The sequence below is a fragment of the Myotis yumanensis genome, unplaced genomic scaffold, assembly GCF_028538775.1.
Source record: "Myotis yumanensis isolate MYYU_CA2020_CCGP unplaced genomic scaffold, mMyoYum1.0.hap1 SCAF_24, whole genome shotgun sequence".
Lineage (NCBI taxonomy): Eukaryota > Metazoa > Chordata > Mammalia > Chiroptera > Vespertilionidae > Myotis > Myotis yumanensis.
This window is the reverse complement of record NW_027223775.1, coordinates 12,142,573-12,170,444: the sequence shown is the minus strand read 5'-3', so window position 1 is coordinate 12,170,444 and position 27,872 is coordinate 12,142,573. Positions and strand designations below refer to the sequence as shown.

The 27,872-nt window shown below is 48.7% G+C and overlaps 1 pseudogene; it reads left to right on the top strand.

The window, feature by feature from the left end:
- Nucleotides 1–9,754: 9,754 nt before the first annotated feature.
- On the top strand, nucleotides 9,755–22,210 carry LOC139000534 (histone-lysine N-methyltransferase PRDM9-like; annotated as a pseudogene).
- The last annotated feature ends 5,662 nt before the right edge of the window (nucleotides 22,211–27,872 follow it).

The window sequence follows — 27,872 nt, the reverse complement described above, 5'->3', positions numbered from 1 at the left end:
CCGAAGGGACAATTCTCCACAGGAAGATAGGTTCCTATACAGAAAGAGACATTTCCCCCACAAATAGAAATGTAACACCAAGGGAGTTCCGTTTTTATTCTACAAGTTGTGATTCCATCACAGGATGATAGGTCCGCTTACTGGAAAGTGCATTTTCCGCAGTCGAAGACAGGTTTCCTTACAGGAAGTGCTTTCCCCCAACAGGAAGAGGCGTTCTCCCACAAGAAGTGTCAATTCCCCCCAGGAAAGTGAGCTTCCCTAACAGGAATTTAGGTTAACACACAGGAAAGAGCATTTCCCCAACAGGAAGGTGAGTTGCCATCAAAGGAAGATAGGTCCACACACAGTAACATGCATTTTGCAAAAAGAGAAGGGTTCCTACACCTGAAGGGAAAATTCCTTCACAGGAATATGGGTTCCAACACAGGTAGAGACATTTGCCCCACAGAGAGGAGGGTACCCCCACATGTCCTTCTATTTCCTTTCAACAATTGTCGATTATCACAGTATTATTGTTCCGAGTAAAGGAAACTGCATTTCCCCCTGTGGGAGACGGGTTGCCTCACAGGAAGTGTTTTTGCCGATTAGAAACATCGTGCTCCAACAGGAAGTTTCAATTCCCCCACAGGAAGGTGAGCTTCCCTCACAGGAAGTTAGGTCCACACAGAAAGGGCATTTCTGGTTAAGGAAGGTGAGATGCCCTCACAGGAAGATAGGTCCACACACAGTAAAATGGATGTGCCCCAAGGAAGAAGTGTTCCTACAGCGGAAGGGACAATTCTCCACAGGAAGTTAGGTTTTTACACAGAAAGAGACATTTCCAACACAGAGAAATGTACCCCGATCGTTAGTTCTGTTTTTATTCAACAAGTTTTGATTCCATCACAGGCTGGTAGGTCCGCCTACAGGAAAGTACTTTTCCCCCAGTTTCAATATGGGTTTCCTCACAGGAATTGCTTTTCCCCAACAGCAAAAGGCGTTCTCCCACAGGAAGTTACAATTACCCCACAGGAAGGAGAACTTCCCTCACAGGAAGTTAGGTCCACACAGAAAGGGCATTTCTGGCACAGGAAGGTGAGATGCCCTCACAGGAAGATAGCTCCACACACAGTAAAATGCTTGTGCCCCAAGGAAGAAGTGTTTCTACAGCGGAAGGGACAATTCCCCACATGAAGATAGGTTCCTAAACAGAAAGAGACATTTTCCCCACAAAGAGAAAAATACACCGTTAGTACCCTTTTTTTCAATGAGTTGTGATTCCATCACAGGATGATAGGTCCACCTATAGGAAAGTGCATTATCCCCAGTGGAAGACGGGTTTCCTCACAGGAAGCGCTTTTCCCATACAGGAAGTGTCGTTCTCCCACAGGAAGTTTCAATTCCCCCACAGGAAAGTGAGCTTCCCTCACAGAAAGTTTAGTCAACACATAGGAAAGTGCATTTCCCCCCCAGGAAGGAGCGATGCCATCACAGATAGATAGTTCCACACACAGTAACATGCATTTTGCACAAAGAAAGTAGGGTTCCTACACCTGAAGGCGCAATTCCGTCACAGGAATATGGATTCCAACACAGGTAGAGACATTTCTCCCACAGAGAGGAGGGTACCCCCACAGGTAGTTCTGTTTCCCTTCAACAAGTGTCGATTCGATCACAGGATGATTGGTCCGCCTACAGGAAATTGCATTTCCCCCAGTAGCAGACGGGTTGCCTCACCGGAAGTGCTTTTCCCCAACCGGAAGAGGTGTTCTGCACAGGAAGTATCAATTCCCCCACAGGAAGGTGACCTTCCCTTACAGGAAGTTAGGTCCACATAGAAAGGGCATTTCCCCCACAGGAAGGTGAGATGCCCTCACAGGAAGATAGGTCCACACACAGTAAAACGCATTTGCCCCTCAAGAAGAAGTGTTCCTACAACCGAAGGGACAATTCTCCACGGGAAGATAGGGTCCAACACAGAAAGAGACATTACCCCACAAAGAGAAATGTACCACCCAGGGAGTTCTGTTTTTATTCCACAAGCTGTGATTCCATCACAGGATGATAGGTCCGCTTACTGGAAAGTGCATTTTCCCCAGTCGAAGACGGGTTTCCTTACAGGAAGTGTTTTCCCCAACAGGAAGAGGCGTTCTCCCACAGGAAGTTTCAATTCCCCCATAGGAAAGTGAGCTTCCCTCACAGGAATTTAGGTGAAGACACAGGAAAGAGCATTTCCCCCACAGGAAGGTGAGTTACCATCACAGGAAGATAGGTCCACACACAGTAACATGCATTTTGTAAAATGGTGGAAGGGTTCCTACACCTGAAGGGAAAATTGCTTCACAGGAATATGGGTTCCAACACAGGTAGAGACATTTGCCCCACAGAGAGAGGGTACCCCCACATGTACTTCTATTTCCTTTCAACAATTGTCGATTCGATCACAGGATATTGGTCCGCCTAAGGGAAACTGCATTTCCCCCAGTGGGAGACGGGTTGCCTCACAATAAGTGTTTTTCCCCAATAGGAACACCGTTCTCCCACAGGAAGTTTCAATTCACTACAGGAAGGTGATCTTCCCTTTTAGGGGCAGAAAGGGCATTTCTGGCACAGAAAGGGCATTTCCAGCACAGGAAGGTGAGATGCCCTCACTGAAGGTAGGTCCACACACAGTAAAATGCATGTGCCCCAAGGAAGTAGTGTTCCTACAGAGGAAGGGACAATTCTCCACAGGTTGATAGGTTCCTACACAGAAAGAGACATTTCCCCCACAAACAGAAAAATACCCCCACTGGTAGTACTCTTTTTTTCAACAAGTTGTGATTCCATCACAGGATGATAGGTCCACCTACAGGAAAGTGCATTTTCCGCAGTGGAAGACTGGTTTCCTCAAAGGAAGTGCTTTTCCCTAACAGGAAGAGGCGTTCCACCACAGGAAGTTGCAATTCCCCCACTGGAAAGTGAGTTTCCCACACAGGAAGTTCAGTCAACACATAGGAAAGTGCATTCCCCCACCCCCCCAGGAAGGTGAGATGCCATCACAGATAGATAGTTCTACACACAGTAACATGCATTTTGCACAAAGAAAGTAGGGTTCCTACACCTGAAGGGGCAATTCCGTAACAGGAATATGGGTGCAAACACAGGGAGACATTTCTCCCACAGAGAGGAGGGTACCCCACAGGTAGTTCTGTTTTCTTTCAACAAGTGTTGATTCGGTCACAGGGTGATTGGTCCGCCTACAGGAAAGTGCATTTCCCCCAGTGGCAGACGGGTTGCCTCACAGGAAGTGCTTTTCCCCAACAGGAAGAGGTGTTCTCCCACAGGAAGTATCAATTCCCCCACAGCAAGGTGACCTTCCCTCACAGGAAGATATGTCCATATAGAAAGGGCATTTCCCCCACAGGAAGGTGAGTTGCCCTCACAGTAAGATAGTTCCACACACAGTTAAATGCATGTGCCCCACAGGAAGAAGTGTTCCTACAGCAGAAGGGGCAATTCTCCACAAGAAGATAGGTTCCCACACAGAAAGAGACATTACCCAAAGGAGAGTAATGTACCCCCACAGGTAGTTCTGTTTTTCTTCAATAAGTTGCGATTCCATCACAGGATGATAGGTCCACCTAAAGGAAAGTGCATTTCCGCAGTTTTAAAACGGGTTTCCTCCCAGGAATTGAATTTTCCCCACAGCAAAAGGCGTTCTCTCACTGGAAGTTTCAATTCCCCCGCAGGAAGGTGAGCTTCCCTCACAGGAAGTATGGTCCACAAAAAGGAAAGGGCATTTCCCCCACAGGGAGGTGAGATGCCCTCACAGGAAGATAGGTCCACACAACAACATCTAAACAGCAGCCAAAAAGCACACTCTGACGACCACAAAGGAGGCATGGGGGACCAACGGGAGGACGGGGGCATGAGTGTGGGTCCCGTCAGGCTACACATTAACATGCAGATCCGAGAACCCGGTAGAGGGGGGAAATGGCAGACTTGGGATTTCCACCGTCACACGGCTTCACTCACCAATTTCAGGACCATTTCTTCGGCGAATCAAAGGGAAGCTTCACTGGGACATTCGAGCAACAACACCTTGTGCCTCTAGCTCTGCTGCTGGCCTTCCAGCTAAAGCCATGGGACCATGACCAAAAACTACACCCACCATTTCAGCGATGCTGCCATGGCAGTTATCATGCCATCCCTAGACCGAATGAGGTCAAGGCTCTGTGTCTGCACCACTTCCCTCCCAGCACTGACAAAGGATTCGCCACACACTGCTGCACTGAGATCGCCTTGAAAGTGAGTGAGCATCCTCCCTGGCTAGTACGTTCCTTGGGGTCGGCTTTACCTACAGACTGCTGAGGACTTCTTCTGGCAACCTCATGCTCTATCATTGAGAAACACTGGCTATTGCTTCTATTCACTTTTTCAAGTGGCCATTTCAAACCCTTCCCAGCCGCCTGGACTACAAATACACATGCTCTCCTGCACCTCTTGACACCACTTCCTAGAGCCCTTTGCCAATCCTAAACGGAATTTTTACAAGCAGGAACCAGTGCTTGTTCATTGATGAACTTTCTGACTCCACCACAGTTCCATCCAGAACAGTCACTGACTGTGTGTGAAACAAACTGATGAAACACAACACATCTTTCACAATCACAACATGGGGGCATCCTAGCTCTTCTTCTTTTCACTCCCTTTTGGAAATAGATGATAGAAAAATGGCTACAAGAACAACATTGGGTCTTTCCATCTCTAAAACAGTCATTCAGAATCAGGATATGCCCCTTCGAATTCACATCTTGACAACAGAATTAGGCTATTGTGAAACTTCCTCATCAGGAACCTCGACTCGAGCCCTTGTGTGTGTGCCTGCCTGCCTGTCTGTCTGTCTGTCTGTCCGTTTGTGGTGCTGACATAAATCCAGGTGCAAAGACCTGGGCCTGCTTCCACACCAGGGGAGCCAAGTCCAACAGCAGGACCAAGGTTGGCATAGCTCATGGTCTCTGATACACTTCCCTCTCACCCAGGATCGCATGGCACTCACTGGGCACTGAAACAACAACAGCACCTTTGCAGGCTGTGCAACAAACAGGGGATCCAGTCACTGCCTCCCAGCTAACCTGCTCTTAAAGACAAACATTTCCTCCTTTTCACAATGTCCCCTGAGCCACATGGTCACCCTCTCTAGTCTGTTGAGTGCTTCAGCATTCCCCACAGCTGTCTTACAGCTCATCTCAGCCTCACAATTCTTCAGACCAGCTGCTTCTATACAAGGTTTCCTGTTATAGGGGAAAGGAAATTGCATCAATGATCACATAAAACACTCATACAAAGAGAGTCATTTAAAAAAGGATGGCATTTCCATGGGAACAATGGGAACCTCTTTCCCTACAATAATTGAGGGCTTCAGTGGGTGACCTCAAACTCTCAGAACCAACCATTGAGCAACACCTTCACACTCCCCTTTTCCCACATCAACCCAATCCTAACACAACACCTCGGGGCCAGGGGAAATCTGCCAGTTGGGATATTGTTTTCTCTGGGTCTCAGCGGACTCGGGAGGAGCCAGCCCAGAATCTTGGAGCTGATGACACCCAAGCAGGGGCCCTGTGCACACTGGGAGTTGGGCTCTGTCCCCCAGGTAAGGAGGGGTAACCCCCCATCCCCAGCCTGGCATTTTAACACCACACATTTCCAAGTGGCCCAGCACCTCTGGTCAGCATCTCTCAGGGGGTGAAGGAAAGCTTTGCACAATCAAGTCCTCATTCACATTAAAAATGTTGGTGTCCCCGTGCCCAAACCTCCACATACAGGAAGGTTCTGGTTGGAATAGTCACGCCTTGATTTGTTGAATACATCTTTTCCAGGTTGCAATGATTAGCCTTTATCTTCATGCCCAGCTTTTTCTACCATTTCTTTCCATTTCCAGTGTGAAACATCTCACTTCCTTTGGAAGGAAATGGAAAAATCTCCAGGATGGGATGCTCAGCTGTTTGGGTGAATACATGCACACAGGTTTTGAAGTGAGATACTGTGAACATTCATGAACTGGAATTCTCATGATGACTAAGGAAGACAAGTGGTGGGTGTTTTCAGTAAAATCTGATACCTTTTGGGGGGAGAATAGGAGGAGGTTTCACAGTTTCCAGTTTTATTTTAAATCTGTTGTGCTTGATCTGACAAAGAGAAAGAATCAGGTGATGTGCGTGCCCTTACCAGGAATCAAAGTGACTTCTTGGTTCATAGGTCAACACTGAATCATTGAGCCTCGCTTGCTGGCCTGTGTGTTGCAATTTGGATAACCTGTTTACTAGAAAGACAATGTGGCCCTGGCTGGGTAGATTACATGCCAGAAGGATGAGAACCTTTACCTTGCTGGTGTTCCCATGCTGCTTGGAGCATCAGGCCTGCTTCCATCATCACAGAAAGTGGGAGGTGTAGCATCAGTATAAGTTTACTTCTACCTCCTTCCTATAGGTTCATAACATAGAATGAAGGTTAAACCCTGCAGGCTGTCTCAACAAGGGAACCAGTCATTTAGCAAACATTCTGCTTTGGTGACAACACATGACCCCCAACAGTTCCTTGGGCAGCAATACACAGTAATACTTATGAAGTTTCTAAACATTTCCCAAGTAAAACATGCACACTTAGAAAGTTTTTAACATGCTCATTTAATTGCACTTAGGAAGGCAACTTTGTACAACAAATGTCATTTTCTAAAATAAAATGTATGTATAATACAAATGTATGATACATCAAACAGATAACTGCTTGGCTATGATTTATTTTTCATGCATATCATAACTATATAGAATAAGTTTGAGATCACTTTCCAAACAACTGATGTGTGAATGGATGTCCAAAGAGGTCTTGGGTTTTGGGCAGAGTCACCATAAAGTAGGTGCTGTCCTATGGACGGTCTATCTTCCAGCCTACCCTGAAATGGAATCCAGGGTTCTGGAGTAAAAAAACCACTAATAAGGTGAATCTGGAAGGATAAAAGGAACCAGCACAGTGACCACAGGTTCTCGGATGTCACCTCTCCAGGCTACTGCGGCCTCAATTATCTGTCTGTCCCTTGGTCTGTGTGTCCTTCGGTCACCAACACTGGGTGAGTCTGCTTGCATCTTCTCAGTGTGAGTGACTCTGAGAGCAGCGGCACAAGGCAGTAGAGGGGAGCACGTGCAGGACCCTCCTCTGTCCATTTCCCGCCTCCTTCACACCTCGCTTTCCCCTGCTCCTCCCGGCCTCGCCGCCCAGAGACTCGCCCCTAAGGTGCTGGCTTGGGAGACCCTGCAAGGACCGCGCTAGAGTGCCCTCTCATGTTCTGTCAGGAACTTGGCATCTAAGGGACACTCAGACATTTTATTTTCATTTTTTTAAAGAATAAAGCCTATTTCTTTTTTAAAAATATATTTTATAGATTTTTAACGGAGAGGAAAGGAGATAGATAGAGAGTTAGAAACATAGATGAGAGAGAAACATTGATCAGCTGCCTCCTCCACATCTCCTACTGGGGATGTGCCTGCAACCCAGGTACATGCCCTTGACTGGAATCGAACCTGAGACTTTTCAGTCCACAGGCCGATGCTCTATTCACTGAGCAAAACCGGTTTCGGTCGGACATTTTGTTTTTATCTTATACACACACCACGTGGAAAAACATCAGTGGAGCTGAATGCAGTGCTCATCATGGTGCCTTTCTTTAGGGGTATGCTGCTTTTTCACACCCTCCAAATCTTTTCCTTCTTTGTACTTTCTTCTTGTGTGTGTTTTGGTTAATTCTTACCTGAGGATATGTTTTTTACAGAGAGAGGGAGGGTGGGAAGGAGGGAGGGAGAGGAGAGAGAAGAAAAAAAAGCAAGCATGAATATGCAAAAAACACATGGATCTTTGGCTCCCACAGGAGCCCAGACCAGGGCTGGCAATGAAACCTGCATCCCAGATATGTGCTCTGGACCAGGAATTCCACCAGCGACCCTTCCCAGGGCATCCGAAGGTCTAACCAGTGAACAACACTGACCAGGGCCTATTCCTTCTGCTTAGCAGATGAGAACATATGTAACTCTTTCTTCTGGCAGAAGGCAGCCAATCTAGTATGATCACTCATCATTGATCTTTCTCTCTTCCTTTCTGAAATAGTAGAAATATATCTTTCTAAAAAAACCACTGTGGCCCTGGCCAGTGTGCCTCAGTGGACACAGTGTCAGCCTGCGTATTGAAGGGTCCATGGTTCGATTCCCAGTCAGGGCACATGCATGGGTTGCAAGCTCGATCCCCAGTGGGGAGGGGGGGATACAGGAGGCAGCTGATCCAGGATTCTCTCTCATCATTGATGTTTCCATCTCTCTCCCTCTCCCTTCACCTCTGCAATCAATAAAAATATATATGTTTTTAAAAAACACACTGGGTTTCAACACTAAAGTTTAAGTTGATATTTTTTCTCCCGGTACTAACACGTTCCCATGGTAACCCTGCATCTGGAGGTGCCATCAATAACGACAGCCTCCCTGGTACTGACTGCATCAATAACGGCAGCCTACAGGGGAAGGACTGCCTCAGTAATGCCCGCCTCTAGGCTACTGATTGCCTCGATCATTGCAGCCGCAAGGGTACTGGCTGCCTCAGTAATGCCCTACAGAGGCCGCTGAGTCTAGTGGGAATAACACGTTCTCCCGATACCCCTGGACGTCGCTGTACGGACTGGCTGCCTCCATCATGGTGTCATCCAAGGGACTGGCTGCCTCAATCATAGCGGCCGCCGGCTTACTGGCTGCCTTAGGAAAGGAGACCTGTCCGGTACTGGCTGCCTTGGTAACGGCGGCCGCCCCAGGACTGACGGCTTCAATAATGGCAGCCTCTAGGATACGCACTGAATTACTGAACGCACAGCTTCCCCATGTCACTGCAGCAGCCAAGGCCTCCCTTTGCAGGGCTGGGACGGGAAGGGGTGCAAAAGCCAGACCCGTGACTTCAGTGCATCCAGGGAAGGAATAATTGCAACCTGGACAGCCGCGATGATTTTGTAGGGTTTTCTGTGGGTTTTGTTTTATGTTTGTTTGTTTGTGGTTTTGGGGGTAGAATTTTTCATCAAATTCACAGGACATTAGCTGAAAGTTCAGAACCACGGACAGAAACACAAGGTGTTATTCTTTGAACGGCCACAAGAGGGACGCAGAGGATCGTTTTTGCAAAGGAATTGGCTGACAGCTTCCTTTAAGGCAGTGGTTCTCAAACTTCCTAATGCCGCGACCCTTTCATACAGTTCCTCATGTTGTGCTGACCCCAACCATAAAATTATTTTCGTTGCTACTTCATCACTGTAATGTTGCTACTGTTATGGATCTTTATGTAAATATCTGACATGCAGCATGTATTTTCATTGTTACACACTGAACATAATTAAAGCATAGTGATGAATCACAAAAGCAATATCTAATTATATATGTGTTTTCCGATGGTGTTAGGCGACCCCTGTGAAAGGTTCGTTCGACCCCCAAAGGGGTCGCGACCCACAGTTGAGAACCGCGCCCCTCAGACTCCATCGCGCCCAACAGACCCCCCACACCGCGCCCCTCAGTCGCCCCCTGAGACGCCCCGGCTCCCGCGGGAAGGAGACCGCCCCCTGGTGGGTCTCACTGGCCGCAGCCTAGGCCCTTGGTCCCTGGTCCGGTTCTGTCCCGTGGGGACGCCCTGCCCGGCGGGAGCGGGTCCCTCAACGCCTCCTCCTTCCACAGGCACCGCGGCCTCGGGCTGGGGTTCAGGTGGCGGCACCATGAACCCCGACAGGGGCCAGCAGGAGCACCCCGAGGAGGAGGCGGGGAGAGCGGGGCGCAGGCCCAAGGTAAGGGGGTCCGCGGGCGGTGGGGTTGGGGGTGAGGAGGTGGGGACGCGGTGCACCCCCTCGGGCCGGGGCGGACCGACGCACGGACGGTCTCTCCTCCAGCCCAGGGCCGCCTGCAGGGAAGTGTCGGTCTTCTTGTCTCAGGAGGAGTGGGCACAGATGGGCACCAGAACGTGAAGAGCAACTACAAGGCGCTGCGCAGCATCGGTGACGGGACCGCGGCGGGGGGGGGGGGGGGGGGGGGGGGGGGGGGGGCTCCGCGCTGCTGACCAGCGCTGGCTCTGCTGTTCGTTCCCTTAGCTCTTCGCCCGCAGGACAGACTTTCTTTCTCTCATTCCAGGTCTCAGGGCCCCTCCACCCGCGTTCACGTGTCGGCGCGGGAGGACCGCCAAGCCCCGGACCGAGGACTCCGAGGAATCGGATGCAGAGTGGACCCCGAGGCCGCGAGGTGTGAGCGGTGGGCGCGCAGGTGCCTGACCCCGTCCCGGGTGCAGGTTGGACGGCCTCTCGGGAGTTACCAGGGACAAGCAAGAGGCAAAGCAGTTACACAGCCAGGGGCTGTTCACATAAACATCTTTTTATTAATACATTCATTAGAGAGAGAAAGAGATAGAGAGAGAGAGAGAGAGAGAGAGAGAGAGAGAGAGAGAGAGAGACCTCCATCGCTGCCTCCTGCAGGCCCCCCACCGGGATCGTGCGGGGAACCTGGTCTTGGGCCCTGACGGGCAATCAACCGTGACCTCATGGTTCATAGGTCAAGGCTCAACCACTGAGCCACACTGGCCAGGTTCACAGAACCTCTTTAAATGTGTCACAATATTTTATTGTTGACACTATCACAGAGGTCCCCCATTTCTCCCCCTTTGCTCACCTCCACTCAGCCCCACCCCCTAAGTCTATAATAATAAACCATAATATGCAAATCCGGGGAGGACCAGCTGAAGGACTCACCAGATGACCAGGCTATGACACCCACTGGCGCCTGGCCAACCAAGGCCTGTGCAATGCAATGGGTCGGCCCCACCATCCCCCATGATGCCCTGCAGAGGGAGGCCCAGGCCACTAGCCTCTGGGTGATAAATGGGGGCTCCCCGTCACCCCAAAGAGGGAGGCCAGGCCACCAATGCAGAGCTGGGGCTGCTGAACGGGGCCTCCCTCTGCAGGCGATGGATCCCAGGGCTCCCAGACTGCCAGAGGGCACAGAGGACACAGGCTGGGCTGAGGGATTCCCCCACCCCCACCCTGCCACCAGTGCATACATTTATAAATTTCGTGCACTGGGGCTCTAATATACCCCTCTCCCTCCCACCTCTACTTCCTTCACAGGTGTACATCTCCTAAACTAAGAGACTCAGGACACTTGCACCAGGGAGTACGGGCAGTGGCAGCTCATTCAGGCTAACCCCCTGAACCTGTCTCCAAGGCCCCTTTTCTATGACTTTTCAATGAGACAAAGCCTAGGCTGAATTCTTTCCTATAACCCTTCTAGAGCAACACAGCAGCCCCGCCTAGGCTCTCTCCTGCTGCTGCTTCTATCCTAAGCCCTTCCTTGTTTCACTGTCCCCAGCTTTAATAAACATTCTCTCAAAATAAAAATAAATAAATAGCCATGGCTAGGAGGCTCAGTGGTTGGAGCATCCTCCCATACACCAGAAAGGTTTCGGGTTCCATCCCCAGTCAAGGAGTGTATGGGATACAACTGATCGATGCTTCTCGCTCACATCCATATTTCCCTCTCTTTCTTTCTCTTCCTATCCCTCTAAAATCAATAAACATATATCCCCAGGTGAGGATTGAAAAATAATTATAGAGGGGGATAAATGGTGATGGGAAAAATAAAATAAATAATAAAATAATTGTATTTTTATAGAACATTAATAAGTAAGTATACGAAAACGTAAAAGTGAGTAAAAATTAACTAATTCAGAAGAGTTGTCATCACATAGAAGGAGGAAGTTCTGACAGGTGAGCCGTGCTCTATGACCTGCATGGGGACATATGGGAAAATTATTACTCATGGTAGTTAGGGGGTTGGGTTGTGGGCCAGGGTAGGAGGTAGTTCATCATTGGATCAGGTTCCCTGTCAGACATGGCATCATCTGCCAGGTTTCATGAAAGTCTGGTTGGTAGGGTCTGTAGTTCCATGGGTCTGAGGTTGAAACATAGCTGAAGTCACGACATTATCTCTAACTTGCCCAAAACTCTGTTTCTGTGCTGAATAGACCTGCCTCTTTGTTCTTAAGACTGTGTCATGCTGATCAGAATCTAGTGATAAGGGAAGGTAGGCACAGTCCATATGTGCAAAGGAGGAAGGATAAGAAAGAAAGGAGGCAAGGTGGTCCTGGTGCCATTGGACTGGACAAGGCCAGTGTGAAGACAGAAGACAGAGAAGAGAAAGGGCCGGGTTGCAGAGTAGAGTTTCTTAGCAGTTACATGACCTTTATTATGCTCTTGTTATGAAAGGCCATTTTTTTATTTTTTGCTTTTTAGGGCAATTTTATTTTTTAAATCGTCACCCAAGGATATTCATTGAATTTAGAGAGAGGAAGGGAGGGAGACAGAAACATCAATGTGAGAGAGGAACATCCATCAGTTGCCTCCCGTGTACACCCCAATAAGGATCGAACCCAAAACCTTGTGGTGCACAAGACAATCCTCCAACCAACTGACCTGCCCAGCCAGGGCTAGGCCAATTCAAATATATATATAGAACAGAGGATGAAGTACAGCTGGGGTTTTGTCTGTTTTTAAACATTTAAGAAAATTAGCTGATGCTCCCAATAAAAGCATAAGCCTATTGAAACATCAAAAAACATTTTCCAATCATCCTTGGTCTGTCCTTGGAATACCATCTAATTCAGAATTCTGAAAGAATAAGAACCTGCACATTTTGAAACAATTGCCAACCAAAACTGATTTCTCACCCGGCAGGCGTGGCTCAGGGATTGAGCATCGACCTGTGAACCAGGAGGTCACAGTTCGATTCCCTATCAGGGCACATGCCCAGGTTGTGGGCTCGATCCCTGGTGTGAGGTGTTCAGGAGGCAACTCATCTATGATTCTCTATCATCATTGATGTTTCTATCTCTCTCTCCCTCGCCCTCTCCCTTCCTCTCTGAAATTATATATATTATTGATTTCTCACCATCTTTTAGCTAAACCTTCTTGGATGGCCTGCAGAGTGGAACAGAATAAACATCAGAAGGTGAGTATTTCCCAAATCCTGTGGAAAAGAAAATCTTCCTCCTGGATGCAAATGCAGGGAAGAGGAGCAAAAAATCAGAGTGCACCCTAGAAACTGCCACCTTCCTTTCCTGACCTCTTCAACAAAATGCTCAATATCATCTTAGTCGTTAATAACTTGAGCAACAATCGTAGCTACCATGGGTTTTATCTTCACAACGCTACTGACTCTAAGAATTCTACCTGAATAAACTCACTTAAACCTTACCACAACCCTCTGAGGTAGGTACTATAACTATCACCATTTCTGATGAGGAACCTGAGGTTTCTGACATATAGAAGTGTTTGATTATATGTCTGAGATCACAGTATTGGTGGGCATGCAATCTAATCCATAGCTTCATCTCTAAACCACTTACAAGCTCATTAAAATTTCCATAGTTTTATGCACTTTCCACTGTCTTATCCATCCATGATTACATCTTTCACTGACTGCTGATTCCAAACGCTATGCTGCAGTGAGAGATGCACTAAGACTTGCGACTCGCGGAAGCTCACTGACATCTAGGCAGTTTGCACGGTGCATGGTCCCACATGAAGAAGGACATAGGAACCCCAGCATCAGAGCCTCCTAGTCAAATGAAAGAAAGCATTTCTCAACTGTGGGGAGCTTCAGGCTTGACGATTGCGAAACAATAAGCAATAAAGTGACTTAAGGACTTCATAGAGATGACACACTATCCAATAGAAGCTCACCCATCTGGAACTGGTTTTGAATGCTCATTCCAGTAAGAAGAAGTATGGCTTTTTTCTCTGAGCTCTAATTAGGCCAGTGTCATCTTGTTTGAATCATTTGCTCCGCCTGCCTACCTCTGCATTGTGAGCTCTTTGGTTCACACCAGATTCTTCTCTCCTAGAAGTCCCAGGCCCAGCTCAGGGTCCCTGAGGACCCCTGAATGTTTGCTAAAGAGTGCTTTCAAATTTACAAATTAAACTAGAATAGGGTCAAAAGATAATGAAGATAATTTACATGTGATTTCAAATATAGAGATGGCTGAGAGGTACGTTGATAGCAGGACTGTAATCTCACAGTCATACTGTATCAAAGAGCTCACAGAACACTTTGGTGAACATTATATTTCATGTTCATTATAACATTAAGAATTAGCATGTTATAGGTCAGGAAAATGAAGAAAACTAGCTAGTAGCACAACCTTATTCAAACAGAATTGGTGGGAACCAACTAATCTACTCACAAATATTCTTTCCATGATATAGTAATTTGCACATCCTATATAATAAAAGCCTAATATGCTAAGTGTCCAGTCGTCCATTCAACCAATCAAAGCATAATATGCTGATGATACGCTAATGCCGCTAACTGCTCGCTATGACGTGCACTGATCACCAGGGGGAAGACGCTCTGAACTATAGGTTAGCTTGCTGCTGGGGTCCAGTTGATCGGGACTGAGCGAGATGGCCGGACACACCCTGGAGTCCTCCTGCGGTCCCTCCCTGGCTGGCCAACCTCCCGCATCCCTCCCCAGCCCCGATCGTGCCCCAGTGGGGTGCCTCGGCCTGGCCTGTGCCCTCTCCCAATCCAGGACCTCTCAGGGAATGTCAGAGAGCCAGTTTTGGCCCGATCCCACAGGCCAGGCCGAGGGACCCCACTGATGCCTGAATTCGTGCACTGGGCCTCTAGTTTTAGCATAATTTTCCTTATGGTCATGATAGGTTTCTGCCAGCCATTTCTTTTAAAAAATATATGTTTTTACTGATTTGAGAGAGAGGGAGAGAGGAAGGGAGAGGGAGAGAAGCATCAGTGAGCAAGAAAAACATGCATCGGTTGCCTTCTACATAGACCCCAACCTGGGATCTAACCTGTAACCGGGGCATGTACCATGACCAGGAATGGAACGGGCAATCCTTCAGTTCAACCAACTGAGCTACACCAGCCAGGGCTCTCCCAACTATTTTTCTTTCTTTCTTTCGTTTTCTTAATCCTCACCCAAGGATATTTTCTCATTGATTTTTAGGGAGAATAGAAGAGAAAGAGACAGAGAGAGACAGCAAGAGGGAGGGAGAGAGAGAGAGAGAGAGAGAGAGAGAGAGAGAGAGAGAGAGAGAGGAATATCAATGTGAGAGACACATTGATTGGTTGCCTCCTGCATAAGCCCAGACCAGGGCCCAGGCCAGGGAGGAGGAGCCTGCAGCCAAGGCAGTCGCTCTTGATCGGAATCGAACTCAGGATCCTTCAGTCCCCAGGCTGACACTCTATAAACTGAGCTACACTGGTTAGGGCCCCACTATGACTTATTCTCTTCCCAGTATCCTTCACTCTCACTGTTGTATAAAAAAAAGATCCTTAAAGCATGGGTTCTAGTCTTCAATTCACAACCCACATTGGCCATTTCTTTTTCCTCTAATATTCATACTTCCCAGGTATTTCAAAGAGTTGTTGAGGTGTTCATTAAAGTCTTGTATGTGAAAATATATCATAAAGCCTACATAATTAAATAAATGCATGGTACCTTTTAATATGTGACTTTCACATTGAAGGCAAAGTCCAGGATGCCATTAAGTAATGAGTCTAGTTTGGAGGAATTGTCAGGAACAGCAAATTTGTTGACCACAAGTGGCTCAGAGCAGACCCAGAAACCAGTGCCCTCTCCTGGAGAAGCAAGAACCTCCGGACAGCACCCTAGATTGAAATTGGGTAAGTTAAATAATTTGGAGATTTCAGTTCCACTAATTCCTCTAGAAAGACTGATCAGTATAGCCTAGGTACGTGGGGTGGACTTTGCACAGGCCTGGATTTGAAACTGGAGTTAGCACTGAAGCTTTGAGCTAATCTTACAAACTCTCTGAGCTCCTGAATGCTAATGTGTAAAGTGAACATAAGGAAACATGGTTCACATATAGTTTGGAAGCATTAAATTAAATCTCAAACAATTGACACATGCAAGTTGTCCAATAAATCCATGTGTGATAATAGCAACCATATTCTCTTGGTGTTGTGTGCCCAGGTCTTTACTCAGTGCCGAACACATGATGTGCCCTTACTACATCTTTTATAAATGACTAAAGGTTGGGAGGTTGAACCTGATAATGGGATCATCTAGAAACTAAAATTGAATCAGCCATCATTAGTCAGTATGGAGTGCTAGTCTTTTAGTTAACGGAGGAAAATACAAGATACTATAAAAGGACAGTGATCATTTGATGGGAGGACATTGTGTGTTTTCTGACAAGATGGGGACTAATGTTCCAGACCTCACCTACCATGGTTCACCTGCTCTTCTCCCACGTAGACCTCAGGAGACAGGAGATCAAAGTGAAGACGTATAGCCTACGGGAGAGAAAGGACCATGTCTACCAAGAGATCAGCGAGCCCCAGGACGATGACTACCTCTGTAAGCTGACCCTCACCAAGGAGCATGTTATGTCTTGATGCAATAATTGGGTACCCAAATCATTCCTCTCCTCTCGTGACCAGGAGTACAGGATTGAGGCTCACTGATGTGAGCTCTTTCTGAAGCTCTTCATGTCCAGGAACATGCACTGCACCCTGACTAATACCTGTTGCTCTTGCCTCCAGATTGTGAGAAGTGTCAGAACTTCTTCATTAACAACTGTGCTGTGCATGGACCTCCTACGTTTGTAAAAGACAGTGCCGTGGACAAGGGTCATGCCAACCGCTCAGCCCTCACTCTGCCACCTGGGTTGAGAATCGGACCATCAGGCATCCCTGAGGCTGGGCTTGGAGTGTGGAATGAGGAATGTGATCTGCCGGTGGACCTGTACTTTGGCCCTTATGAGGGTCAGATCACAGAAGATGAAGCCACAGCCAACAGCGGCTACTCCTGGCTGGTGAGAAGTTTACCTCTTCCCTGTCCTCTGGCTTGCCACGTCCCTCCTGTGGCTTGGTGGGCCCCACCTTCTACATGCTGGGACATGGATGGGGACAATATGGTTAGTGAGCTCTGTGTACTGAGCAGACTTTGCATGAACATGTAGCTCCTCTCTAAAGATCAGGAGCAAAGTGGTACAGACTCCTCCCTTGTGGGGCTCCTGCTTAATGGGCAAATCAACTCAGATCTGTAGGTGATGAGTCAGAAAAATATCCTGTGATCATCATTGGGAGTTGAATCACCATGCAGGCTGAAAGATATTTGATGACAGTAGAGTAAGTATTCTATTATGTACACACACACACACACACACACACACACACACACACAGCCTTTAACTTCTTTTCCTGAAATGCAGATCACCAAAGTGAGAAACTGCTATGAGTATGTGGATGGAAAGGATGCATCTCAGGCCAACTGGATGAGGTAAGGTCACTGGGCTTCTGAGTGCCAGAGAGGATACTCATGCCTGACAGCCCACACATCTGTTCTTCCCATTATGCCTCGCTAATGGTCTCCCTCAGTCCCCTGTTCCCCTTTTTTCTCCATACAGTGATCTTGAACATCAAGAGACATTTAGGAAAAGAGGAGGTAAAAGTATAGCATATGTCCTCAAAATACAAGTTTCTAGTTTGGGCACTGGGAAAACCTTGAGAACATTGGATTACTCTGTGATTTATCTAATGGACATTAAACACTTACATGTTCCATTTTAGAGGAAGGAATTCATTACCTACACAGATCACACAATCCATGACCCTAGGGAGGTCTTACTGCAGATGGACATGAAACATTTTATTTCATTAATCTTTAACTATAATTTTCCTATTTTTCAAGGAGTGCCCAGTGCCCAGATAGCCTTAAACCAAGGATAGTCTAAACCTGTGAGGGCAGCACATCATCCCAGCCTCACTTCTAACTAGAACTGGGTGTTGGAGCCTGCAGAGTAATAGTGCTCATGGCCCTTTCCTGAGGGGCTCTCTTGTATTAGGGGACACAGATTATGAATAAACTAGTATTGTTCTGTGTTATTTTTCTAAGAAAAAGAGACCTCCAAGTTTCTGTGGGAACCTGGGGGAGTCAACTGAACGATGCCTTCAATAAAGTGTGGGGAGACTCGAGAAAGGCCTCTGAAGAGAAGGTAGACTTGGACTGAGTGTTGAATGATGTGAGCTAATCCAGAAGCAGAGTCCTAGATCAAGCACTGAGTTCTGTGGTGTCACACAGAACCTGACTTAGAGCTTAGAGAAGCTCAAGGTCCCCGGGTTTGATGGGAAAGTCTGGGATGATGCTTTGGAAATGGCATTAGGCAGGATGAGCACTGAGAGCAGGACTTAGGGACAGGAATTCACTTGACATTGTGACAGAGGCTCGGACATTGAACAGAAGTTTCCCCTGGAGCGTGGGTGTGGGTGCCATCAGTGCTGAGGGCCTTAAGCGTCAGTGAGGAGCTGGACACGAATATGACAGGTAGTGGAAACTAATCGCCTGTGGTTTTCTTTCCTTTCATCTGCCTCAAACCCAGGTATGTGAACTGCGCCTGGGATGAGGAAGAACAGAACCTGGTGGCCGTTCAATATCACAGGCAGATTTTCTACCGAACCTGCCAGGTCGTGAGGAAGGGCTGTGAGCTGCTGGTCTGGTATGGAGAAGAGTATGGCCAAAAGCTGGGCATCAAGTGGGGAAGCAAGTGGAAGACAGAGCTTGTGGCCGGGAGAGGTGGGCACCACTCTTCTTCAACATGGAAAGAAAGAATTCTTAGAAGTTTTCATGGTCCAACTCTCAAGTAGAGTAAAATCCACTCTAGAGTCAGTAAAGCTTCAAATCAGATGCTTCAGAAATTGATGATTCATCACATAGGTCTTTGATTCTTAGGAACAATTTTAATATTTTTATTTTTGTTCTAATTTCTAAAAATATGCTTTTATTGGTTTTAGAGACCGAGATGAAGGGAGAGGGAGAGAAATATCAATCTGCTGCCTCTTTCATGCCCCCTACTGGGAGTCAAGTCCACCACCCAGACATGTGCCCTGACCAGGAATCAAACTGGCTACCTCTGGGTGAATGGGACAATGCTCAACCAACTGAGCCACACTGGCCAGGGCCAATTTGTGTTCCATTTTTAAAAATGCTTCATGCACAAAATGCACAGCATCATATAGTGCTGAAAGGATTAGAGGCAAAAAGAAAAAAAAAGGTTTCAGGCACTTAACCAGCTCTCTCATCAACGTGGTTGTTTGTGGGGCTGTTGTTGTTTTTTTGGAACACTTTAGCTGTTTCTTCTTCATTTACTGCATATTTCTAAATGAAATGTGTGTGTTAACATGCGTTCATTCATTATTTCATTGACTTGTCATGTGAATTCCTACTCGGTGCCACACAGGGTTCCGGGAGCTGGAAATACAGATTAACACGATGATCAGAATCACTGCTCCTGGGAGCTGGCTGGTGAAGGAGGGAAGCCTGGGCATACATGTGTGCATGTGCTTAATAGTACACAGTGATTAGCGCTTTGGAGAAAACGGGCCCGGGACAAGTGCCTAGGGATCAGTGTGAGGGGAGGGTGGGTGTGTCGGATTCAGAAGGTCAGGGGAGGGCTTTCTCAGGAGATAACATTTACAACACCTGTGGCACTGGGTCCCGGGCAGAGGGAGCGGCTGGTGCAGGAAAGGAAAGAGGTGGGGTGTGTTGATCTTTCTGAGGGCTACTCCTGTCTCAGTCTCGGTACAGAGGGTAAGAACGGAGGTTGGACAGATGCCTAGCAGCCTGGAAATACAGTGCCTATGATCCAAGCTGAGATACTGGGGACTTTCTTGAGTGAGAGGGGACAATTGGGCAGTTTTCAGCTGCAGAGTGGCATGTTCTAAAATTATGCTTTGTTAATTTTTTGGAAAATAAACTTCAGTGGGGAATCCCCTCCGAGATTATTTCAACTCCAAGTGAGAGAGGAAGGCGGACTGGCTGGAGAGGGACGGATGTCAGGAGTGTAAGAAGCAGGATTGGGGAAATATTTTTGTTGTTGTTGTTAATCCTCACCCGATGATATTTTTCCACTAATTTGTTTTGAGAGAGAGTAGAAGGAAGGGGGGGGGGGGAGAGAGAGAGAGAGAAAGAGAGAGAGAGAGAGAGAGAGAGAGAGAGAGAGAGAGAGAGAGAGAAACATCAGTAGCTTGCCTCCCACACACACCCCAACCAGGGCTGGGGATTGAGCTTGCAACCAAGATATGTGCCCTTGACTAGAATCAAACCCAGGACCCTGGAGTCCCCAAGGCGATGCTCTATCTACAGAGCCACACTGGCTGGGGGATGGTTGGAAAGATATTTTGAAACAGGATTTTGTAGTGTATTTGAAATAGGCTAACACTGAAAGAAATCAAGTAGGAATACTGTGTGAGGAAAGACATATTTCCATTTTATGATTTGTGGAAAACTGAGAGAGAAGCAATTGCTAGTTGGGGCCTATGGTTTCTCTATTTTTAAATATTTTTATTGATTGATAGAGAGAGGAAGGGAAACGAAGAGAGAGATAGAAATATCAACATGGGTCATCTGCCTCCTGCTGGGATCATGCACAAAACCTGGGCATGTGCCCTGACCAGGAATTGAACTGGTGAAGCCCTGGTTCATGGGTTGATGCTCAACCACTGACCTACCTGGCCGGGCCTGTGGTTTTTCTCTTTAACATGACTTAGAAGATACACGTACATGGAAAGGTCACAATAGTCCCACCCATATAAGGAGTTAAATGGCTACTGATGGTCCTTGATCTGTAAGATCTTCTTTCTTTTCAACCCTCACCCAAGGATATTTTCCCATTGATTTTTATAGAGAGTGTAAGAGAGAGGGAAAGACCAAGAGAAATATCAATATGAGAGAAACACATCGATTTGTTGCCTCCTGCACATGCCCTGACCAGGGCACGGGCCGGGGAGAAGCCTGCAAGCGAGGCACATGCCCTTGATGGAAATTTAACCCGGACCTTTCAGTCCACAGGCTGAGGCTCTATCCACTGATTCACACTGGCCAGGGGTGTAGAAAAGACTTTAGATATGGGGTCTCTGGATTTCTGAAGAAGAGTAGTGCAGACAAAGAAAAAGAAAAATACACTGTGAAGGAACATTTTGTGGGAGGCAAAGCTTGCACTGTCAACACAGTAAGAATGATTCCGGGGCCAGGTCTTACCAGGAGACAGAGGATACCCCACCGGCAGCCTTGCCCACACCTGCCCTGACCAAAACTTTCTTCTTCAGCAGAACCAAAGCCAGAGATCCACCCATGTCCTTCCTGCTCTGTGGCCTTCTCCAGTCAGACATTCCTCAGCCAACATGTGAAACGCAATCACCCCTCTGAGATTCTGCCAGGAGCATCTGCAGGAAACCACCTCCAGTCAGAGGAACCCGGCCCAGAGCGTCAGAATCAACAGCAGCAGCAACATACTGGTCCACATGAGTGGAACGACAAAGACGAAGGTCAAGAGGTCAAAGGAAGGTCCACAACTTTGCTTAAAAGGATCAGACACTGGGAAACTTCAAGGGCCTCTTGCAAGCTTCCCAAGGGACAAATGGGGAGCTCCAATGAGCATGAGAAAATAATGGAAGAAAAGCCCAGCCCAGGCCACAGCGTGAATCCAAAGAACACAGGCAAATTATCTGTGGGAGTAAGAATGTAAAAAATTGTAACAATCCAGCCTGGAGGGTGGGGGCAAGGCTTCGATGATGGGTCACATATCAACACAGACCAGAGGACATCCTCAGGGGAGAAGCCCTATGTGTGCAGGGAGTGTGGGCGAGGCTTTAGAGATATGTCACATCTCATCAGACACCAGAGGACACTTTCAGGGGAGAAGCCCTATGTGTGCAGGGAGTGTGGGCAAGGCTTTATAGATAACTCATCTCTCATCAGACACCAGAGTACACATTCAGGGGAGAAGCCCTATGTGTGCAGGGAGTGTGGATGAGGCTTTACACGGACTTCACATCTCATCAGTCACCAGAGGACACACTCAGGGGAGAAACCCTATGTGTGCAGGGAGTGTGGGCGAGGCTTTATATCGGAGTAAAATCTCATCACACACCAGAGGACACAATCAGGAGAGAAGCCCTATGTGTGCAGAGAGTGTGGGTGAGGCTTTACAACAAACTCATCTCTCATCAGACACCAGAGGACACATTCAGGGGAGAAGCCCTATGTGTGCAGGGAGTGTGCGCGAGGCTTTACATGGACGTCACATCTCATCAGTCATCAGAGGACTCACTCAGGGGAGAAGTCTGGTGTTTGCATTGAGGGTGAATGAATCATTAGCCCTAAATTGCACCTCAGCAGCTTTAGGTCAAGTGTAGTCACCACATACCTCATGCCCCAGCTCTGAGGGGCTTCAGTGGAATCCTGCTGGCCCCTTTCCTTCCGAAAGAGTGTAATTAGTACAGAAATCACTGGTCAAGCATCCTCCACTTTTATAAGGAGAGGCAATAGACAAACAGTTCCTTAAGTGCTATGGGGATGTCAACACCATGTTCTCCATGGGTGTTTTGGCCTCGTTTTAATAAAGTTTGTGTCCAGACAAACCTGAAGCCGACATGCCTCATCCCCCTTATCACTGAAAGCAGAGTTCCAGGAGGGCCACAGAGAATACTCAGCCACAGACCTGAACCCGGGAAGGGGAAATCTGGTGTCAGTCCAGTGAGGTTCCTGCGAGGGAGAGGGATTTGAGACAGACTCACCAGGAATGGGAATAGCCCCCCACCAACCCCTTGGCTTCTCCTGGCTCCTCCCCTGATTCCTCAGACCTCTGTAGGCTCAGGTGAAAGCCAGGGAGGGTGTGAGTGTGTGTGTGTGTGTGTGTGTGTGTTCGTGTGTGTGTGTGTGTGTGGCCGTGTTTTGGTGCAGGCACCTGTGCTGCCTCAGTCTGAGCACTGGTCGCCCTCTTCTTGCTGCCTCTGTAGCATTGGCATCTCGTGTGGGCACAGCATGTGGGTGCCAGGTCCGCCCACAAGGGTTTGAGACTCAGCTCTGCCCTCACAACTGTGTGACCTAAGGCAAGACCCTCAACGTCTCTGTGACTCTTTCCAATCTATAAAGTGGGAGGGTGGCCCAGCCTTTGGAGTGTCATTCAGAGTGGGGTCAGCTCTGGCGCCTCTGGCTCAGGGTGAGTAAAACGCGAGTCTCTCTGGGAACAGCCTCTGCCAGGCCTTGAGGTGACAAGGGAGGCAGGGGGAGAGAAGGACCGGGAGCCAGTTCAGAGCTCCAGCAGCCACACTGCCCTCTGTGTGGACTCGGCTGCCTGAGCAGGAGGCGTGGGGTCAGGCATGAGCCTCCCCCCGGGCCTCCCCTCTCATTGAACCTGGTCAGGCAGCACTGAGAGTGACCAGGACAGAAGGCCCGTGCCACCCTGCTGAGAGCTGCTGGGTGCACCTCACCTCCCAGTGTGTGCGAAGCCCACCTTGCAGCAGCTCCTGGTGCTGGCCTTGTACCTGGGTCCGCGGGTCTAACCTTCCCCTGACCCGTCTGAGATCCTTAATTGCACATTTCTTACAGGGAGTCTGATGGGCCATGGAACCACGTGAGCAGAGCAGGCATGCCGTGTTGGTCATCCTGGACACCGGTTCACAGGTAACGTCCACCAAGGCTGGGAGCACCAACCCTCATGGGCCCATGGGTGATAGTCCAGCAAGGGTCCAGGGAAGAGGTAAGTGTCTGCCTGGGGAGGCGAGGGGGGCGATAGCAACCAGAGGCCCCGCTTTTCTTACAACAGAGCAGACGTCAATGCAGGGAGCAGGCACATGCGGAGAGGGCCCGTCAGCCCCTCAGCCTGAGGGACCTAGCACAGCACCTGTTCCTGGAGGAGGGTTCCTGAAGGGGGCACCCAAACCCAGGACCTGGAACCATGACCTTCCCTCTACGGCCCAGCAGGTGTTGCTCAGTGGTTGAGCATCGACCTATGAACCAGAAGGTCAGGGTTCAATTCCTGGTCAGGGCACATGCCCGGATTGTGGGCTTGATCCCCAGTGTTGGGCCTGCAAGAGGCAGCCGATCAATGATTCTCTCTCATTGATGTTTTTCTCTCCCTCCCTCTCCCGTTCTCTTGGAAATCAATAAAAAACACCTTAAAAAAATAAAGAAAAGGAACGAAAAGACCTTTCCCTTGCCCTGACCAGGCTTGTGAAGAGAGTCTACATGAAGTAGGTGATTTCAATAATAATTATCGATTATTCTTTTCTCTATTTCATGCTTTTTTAAGGAAGGAAGGTGTGTTTCTTCAGTTTTGTTTTCTTTCCCTGTGCAGCCCTGACCCCCATCCCCAGAGAAAATACCGTGAACTGTCCATGTTCTGTGGCTTCCACGATGGGCATGCAAGGGCAGATCCTGGCATCGCTGGGTGAGAAGCTGGGACTGAGGTACAGTGGGGAGGGGACCACACACAACCAAGTGGTTCTCACTCCCCCCACCTCCCTGGTGTGGCCATCTGCCCACATGGTGGCGCCCACTCCACCTCTGTCTTCCAGGCTCTTGAAGGTTCCCTCCTTCACAGCAGGGCTGACCTGTGCTGTGCAAATGGTGTGCGGCTCCCAGACCAAAGTCACAAAAAGGCACTTTTGCCTCAACCTTGCTCACAGGGTCTCAGGGCCCCGTGAGCAGGGAGCTGGGAGTGCGCACCCCAAGTGCCCCCCTGGCAGCTGCTGGACTGAGCTCTGGTCCCCGACAGGCAGCTGAGTCCCTGTCCTGTCCCGGTGACACCTGCTGCCTCCAGGGCCACTCCAGCTGCACCCGTTGGCTCCTCAGCTCCTGCACCTGGCCCTATGCTTGCCCTCGATGGGGCCGGCCACTGTCTTGGGGCAGAAAGGACATCAGCCGCCCAGGCAACAGGATGGCCTGGCCAGCTGCCTCCATAACACCCCCCACTCTGTGACCCCAGCAGCTGCCACGGGTGTTGAGGGTTCCATCTGCTTTCCCTCAGCACATCTGTCCCCAGGTAAGGGCATGTCAGCTCCCCACAGGCACAAGCTACATGGATGCATGCGGGTGAGCACACACAGTCACAGCTTCCCTTCTCTAGGAAGCCACACCTTCAGGTGGCACTGGGGCATCACAAGCACAACAAACTTTGTTCCACCCTGGCCAGGTGAGTGCAGGGGGGAAACAAGGCACAGATCCCTCCATACCAACAGCAACCTCCGTGGTGAGGACACAGCCACCAGGAAGGGCACAGAGACCTAGAAAGGAGGAATTTCTGTTAGCAGAATCCATACACAGCAGGTTAACAGGACTTGACCCAAAGGAAACCCATTCATTAACCCTAACCAAGCCAGCAACACACCCGCTCAAACACCCACCCCCCCACCCACATCACACAGAGTTCAAGGGCATCAAAAGAAAGACCTGAGGGGTACCCCAAACAGTATAGCCTACTCTGTAACCCTACAATTATCAACTATCACTACCATTGACTTGAAAATGGACTACAACACTTCAAACTGCTTTTGGCTCCTTGGTACTACAATGACCTCTTCAGCGATAGGGTGATCCCTTTGGAACTGCCTTCACATACTAGGATGACGTTGCACACTTCAGGGCTAGCTGGGCTGGGCTTCTTGCAGGGACTGTGGCTTTTCCAGGCTACATAATCATACTTGGGGATAATAGACTCAGCTACACATCCAAATGTCAGTCTCTGCGAGGTTTCCTTGACAGTTGCAACTGCCACCATCCCTGCCACTCATCTGCTTGTTATTCTCTTTCTAAAGTCCCATCTCCTTGACACTCCAGCAGGCCTCTTCTAAGTGTCTTGTCTTGCTTCACAGATCCTCTGTAAAGATTCTTTGCCCAACCAAGACGTGTCCTTCTCAACTCACAAAGGTAACAATAGCATTATGTCCACAATCCATAAGGTTTCCAAAAAATTGTATTGTATTAGACTTTCATGTGATACATACCTCCTATGAGTGAACCCCTCACTGTGGCTCTATGTCAAAAACCTGCCAGCAACAGGAGGAGGCCAGGAACCCAGGCATCACAGACATGCTGTCTTCTAAATCCACGTTTTCTGCAGCATCACGGGGCACACCGCTACCCTCGGGCCGTACCTGAACATTAGGTGAGAGCAAACACCAGGCCTACCTGGTAGTGACTGTGAGCACACAGAAGTGCTCTGACTGACCCTGTGTGGTGCAATTCCTGTCTCCGAGGACACCCTTTCCATCTGTTTATGACCTTCAAACCCAAGAATGGGACCAAGACATTCAACTCCTCCATGGTGCCAGGTGACATACAATCAACAGATGCTATGGCACAGAAAGGAAAAAAAACTCCCATGGGTGGCCCTGAGGCCAATTGGGACACTGGGGGACAGACATGGGACACACATGGACACATATGCCACACACTTCAGCAGAGACTTTAAAACGGCCGTCACTGGATATTGGACTCCTCCTGGGGAGTTGGAGCTAAACAACCACTGAGGCCATCACAAGGAAAAAATACGGCACAGCTGACCAATCACACAGCACAGGAGGACTTCATACATGCACCACTCTGGAGAAACATCACAGAGCATAAAACGTGCTGTTGGGAGCCATTATAAATCACATATATATCTCCAGTTTACAGCATAATAGGTTTATGGCTCCTCCAAGCCAACTCCCGGTTTGGCCTGCAGTTAAAAGATAACATACCCTCACCCTAAGCACAAAGCTGCTACATCTCCGCTGATAAGCGCATAGCTGCGACATTCCAAAGCCTGTTACATTCTTAATGATAGGTTACCGCCCACCCATGGACCCCCTTTGCCCACCCCTCTCCTCTAGAGCAACATAAATACTACCTGCTGTAAAAATAAAATTGAGGCTTGATCAGAACTTTGTCTTGCCTCCATTTCTTCGAGTCTCCTATCCTCTCATTCCTTTGCAGGATTTGGTGTGGAATACCCACGATGCGTGCCCTGCAGGTCGGGGCATAAATGGCGCCCAATGTGATCTCCACTCTCCAATCCTCCTCAGGAACGTTCACCTTTTGTCCAGCCGGACCTCCCCTTGGCGCCACTGGGATCGCCCTGTGAGTCAGCCTGCTTTTTTCCTGGTCGCCGCTTTGCTTACCCGCTCTGCGAGTCAGACCTGTTGCTTTGGTAAGTGAACGCTTTCATTTTGGATAGGCATTTTCTTTCCTCATTGCCTCCCCCCTTGTCTCCTACCTCTAGTCCACTTTGAGCACTCTCTTGTTGTTTCGGGGAAGAGTGAAAGGTGCCCGATTTTGGTGGAGAGAACTCCGAATCACTCAGGCTTGTCCCTTGGTTTCGTTTCACGTGGTTGACTCCTTCCAAAAACCCTGCGTTCACCTTGTCTTAGTGGTCATTCTGAGAAAATGGGGACTCCAGCTGAGACTCTGAAGTAAGTGTTTTTGCCTACTTTAAAGCTTAAACCGTCCACCCAAAATTAGAAGTAAACCATAAAGAACTTGTGTCAGTGTTACTCCGGGAAAACTCCTTGCCTACTTTAAAACGTAAGCCGTCCACCTTGTGAGCACTCATGGGGTGCCTGACTCCCGACTGGTGAATGCCTGAGGGTCCTAGCAGGTTACCTGCCTCACAAGGGTCCGAGTTGGCGGATTATACCAACCGGCTGTTTACGTAGGAGGAGTGAGCTGCAGAAGCAGCTCTGAGGAAGGCACTTGAAAACAAGTTTCGATCTGGGGAGCTCTGATCCAGGGGTCTGAGTTGGGGGATCATACCGACCGGTTGCTTACGTAGGAAAACACACCTGTGGCATAAACAGGACTGAAGTAGTCTCAGCAGAGAATTTCTACATCCCGACCTATGACACGTGAACAGGGCCTCTTTTGAGGTGGCGGTTGGCATCTTCCTCGCTGGTTAGTCTCCTTGTCGACTCCTGGGCTGACCTGGTACGGGGTTTATACCTCCCGGAGGCTTACGTGGAAGAGGCTAAGACATGGGTCAGGCTCTGAGT